Source organism: Haemaphysalis longicornis, unplaced genomic scaffold, assembly GCF_048455015.1.
Source record: "Haemaphysalis longicornis isolate Haplotype H1 unplaced genomic scaffold, Haemaphysalis longicornis Haplotype H1 scaffold_20, whole genome shotgun sequence".
Lineage (NCBI taxonomy): Eukaryota > Metazoa > Arthropoda > Arachnida > Ixodida > Ixodidae > Haemaphysalis > Haemaphysalis longicornis.
Window position 1 is genome coordinate 5454717 of NW_027526296.1, and position 3631 is coordinate 5458347.

General features: G+C 48.3%; 1 non-coding gene across 1 annotated transcript; it reads left to right on the top strand.

Annotated features, from left to right (window-relative positions):
• The first annotated feature begins 219 nt into the window (after window positions 1-219).
• Window positions 220-291, top strand: Trnap-ugg (transfer RNA proline (anticodon UGG)). The gene has a single exon. It is a non-coding gene; the product is annotated as a tRNA-Pro (tRNA).
• The last annotated feature ends 3340 nt before the right edge of the window (window positions 292-3631 follow it).

The window sequence follows — 3631 nt, forward strand, 5'->3', positions numbered from 1 at the left end:
TCGACTTCGCGAGCCACGAAGGCGCTTGGTGGTGCGCCGCTGAGGGGCACGCAGCCGAGAGGGATTCGGTCGAACAAGGTGGAGGCGTCAGGAATATAAAGATGCTGCATTCCAGTCACGACGCGGTGGAAATGGCGAGCACGGCGGAAACCGGATTTTATGAACGTTGCATTGCGGTCTCTTTCTGCCTCTCTGCGCGTACGCGAGCGCGCATGCAGAGGCCCGTTGGTCTAGGGGTATGATTCTCGCTTTGGGTGCGAGAGGTCCCGGGTTCAAATCCCGGACGGGCCCGAAATTTTTTAACAGTGAAGCTGTTTAGCAAATTGTTGATTTTCGTGTACACAGATAAAAATACAAAGAAAATTCTGGAGCACACCCACTAAGGGAGGTTGGCCAAAACGAGCATACCCGTTTAGATAGATTGGCCGAGACTGGTCCAAAAAACAAATCCTTCGCCGTAATCGTGGCAACACTTGCTCGGAACGAGAAAGACACTTCATATCGTGCACCCCTCCAGGGTGATGTTCAATGAATATCACTTCCAAAAAAACTGAAGCTCACACTTCGAGCAAGCAACAACAGTGATAGAGTAAATGTCGTTGCGGCAGCTAACAAGAAGCAAATCGGCTGCAGTCGTGGACTTAAACCTTCGTGATGGTTGGGAAGGTTGCATACAGCTTCGCTACCTTCAAGTCTTACGCATTAGTGTGTGGTTCCTTCATTTTTTTCCACCAAAAAACGGCGGCAAAGAAAAACTTCCCTAATATTTTTAAATTCGCCGAAGCTACTCTAAGGGTAGGAGGCGCGCCGTAGTGGAGGGCTCCGGATTAATTTCCATCACCTTAAGACCTTTCACGTGCGCCGAAATCTTGTACACACGGACGTTTTTGCTGTTCGCCTCCACCAGAAAAGCAGCTAACACGTCCTTGGGGTTCACAATTCCCAAGCTACAACTTGGCGCTCCGGAGTGTATGGCTACGGGTAAATTTACATTGCTGAGAGGTTGTTTAATATGCACGGAAGTCTCGTATACACCGGTAGTCTTGCCTCTTGACCCAACGTGAACAATAACATCCTGACTTCCTGCTGAGCAGCGCAATGCCTAGTCACACGTCTACCCATTGTAAGTAAGAAGGACGCTCGTGAGTGCGAGTTAATTATACTTTCTATGTTGTCCTTTAGGAATAACCGATGTGGACACCAATTATTCTTTGAGCGCTGCCCGGGGGAAGTTTGATCATGTAGTCCATGTTCCCAATTCACGCTGGGGGATGTGTAGGTGTTAACAATAAACAACGAATAATTATGAGTGAACTGCCCGCAATTGGGCGGGGTCTGCGCTAACACTGAAGAATGTCGGTGACGATGCCGGACGAAAGACTGTTTTCTGGGTACCCAGCCAGCTTGGTATGTTACACACGTACGTGAACGCCAGCACTCCTAGAGAATGACTTACACAAGAGATCGCTTTAAGAAAATCTGTAGCATTTGAAGGTTGTGCCGCAACTTGTGCGTATGTTAAGAGCCCCTATCCCTTGTAGAGCCGCATACGCGTATGCTAAACAGGAAGCGCCAGAACGACCGCCTTAAGGAAAATGCCTACTCGCTGAGAATTCGGAATGCACGTGAAATAAACTATGAAGGTTTTGTGATAAGAACGGCGCGGGAAAGGCCTTTGGTGCCACCGCTCTAGAAAATTAAATTGCCTCCTTGTAAGCTTAATGCACCGTTTGTTGTGACAGATTAGTATACTTTCAAGCAGTTGGTTATATAGCGGGTTGTTAACAGGTCTTTTTAAATTCTTCGTTGCATGAAGACGTACACCATACCGTCTCGTGTGTGCAATATCCCGCGCATTTGGCAATCTCGCCCTTCGGCAGTGGCTATTAGCCTCGGTAGTGGAAAGGAACATCTTGGGCACACCGCGCGTACAATCATGCCCTCGTGTAATACGGATTTCCCGGCGAGTTGTCCCGCCTAGATGAGGTCTCGGTGTGACAGAGTCGCCGGGGGGTGGCCCTTATGCCGGCTGTGACGAGGTCCTGGCCACCTTAGTAGCATGCTCAATGTACAACGACGTGGCGCTTCTGCCTCACGCCTGTCCAGCACGCTACAGCAGAGCACGTGATGTGGGTCTGTCCTGCCCTGCAAAGCTTACGCCTCTTTCACCAGCTTTCGTCTTGTGGATACGGGATCCACACCATTTCCCTTTTGTAAGACTCCTTGGTAAATCCAAAGTGCATCTGCATATTTTGTTTTCTCGACGCCGTATGGCATCGAGAAAACAAAATTGTTTTCTCGACGCCGCCGTAGGTCTTTCAACTTTACACACAAGGAATGACCGACCAAAACTCTTGGCATTGGAACTCTACTTGGACAACTTTTTATGCCGCAAGAGAATTCGCGGACGGGCTATATCGTAGCCAAAGCAATTGGGAAAATAATGAGTAACTTCCATGAAATTACTGGCCTGAAGTAATTTATTTATCACATTACTAAAGTACCAACACTCAAACGTACTTCATTACATTACTCATTACAGCAAAAAATATTTTAATTACTGTAATTTCATTACTGCCAAGTCTTGTTCGGATGAGTCACGCAACGCGGAAGACGCGAAGCACATCCACCGGTTGCCTCACTTGTTCAGCTCTCACTCCTCAGTGCTTCAGTGCGCTGAAGCAGCACTCACTCGTGGGTATACTCTCGACAACGACGATGGAAAGCCTCTGCGTCGGCGGCGCGAACGGCGTCTCAGGAAGTGAATGCACGCACATCATCGGCGAGCGCACGACGACACGCGCTGCTATGGCGTCATCTCGCAATGCGTCGCCCCAACCCAGCATGTCTCCCTGCCTCCCCCGCACACTTTCTCCGTGCGTCGTCGCCGAGGAGTGTCTCGTGCGGTCTCAGCCTACTGTACTCCGCCGCACACTTTCCCCACACTTTCCTCTGCCGTTTTCTTTCTGCCTTCGCTCGCGCGGTTACGACGCCGACGCCGATGTCAAACCACAGTAGAGGCCGCCAAAGGGCTGCGCACTAAAAATAAAGAAAATAGCGAACCAAACTTTCACTTTGTGTTCACGGCTCCTTTGAGAAATAAATTATTTGCTTGTAAGGCCACTGCGCCGTGCGGGCAGTCTTCATTGCTCCAAATCTGCATCAAAACATCTAACCCCCGTTTTCCCTTTGTTCCTATAGCGGGGCATTAAACCTGCAAAGTTTTATTAATCAATTCGTTCAGTTAATCACTAAATCAATCACTTAATAAACGAATCACTTAATAAACAGGTGTCGATATAAGTTTGTGCAATCATAACCAACGATTATTTGTCGTTTTGGAGTTATGGGACGCCTTCGTGGCATAACGCGTTAAAATGTGTTTGTTCTACTTGCTTAAAGGGACCATTAAGGCAACACAGAGCTTTCTTTTAAAAGGAAGATTTATTGAGAGATAGCCACGGTTTTGTCCGTCGATAAATGTTGCTGGGATCACTGCGGAATTAGCTGGTATGCGTGTTTTAATAGCCTGAGGTCATCGAGGCCAAAGAGCGCCGAATCAAGGAGGAATTATTGCTTAAAGAAGTGCATTTAAATCTACCGGCGTGCAGCGCCATTATATGACATGCCC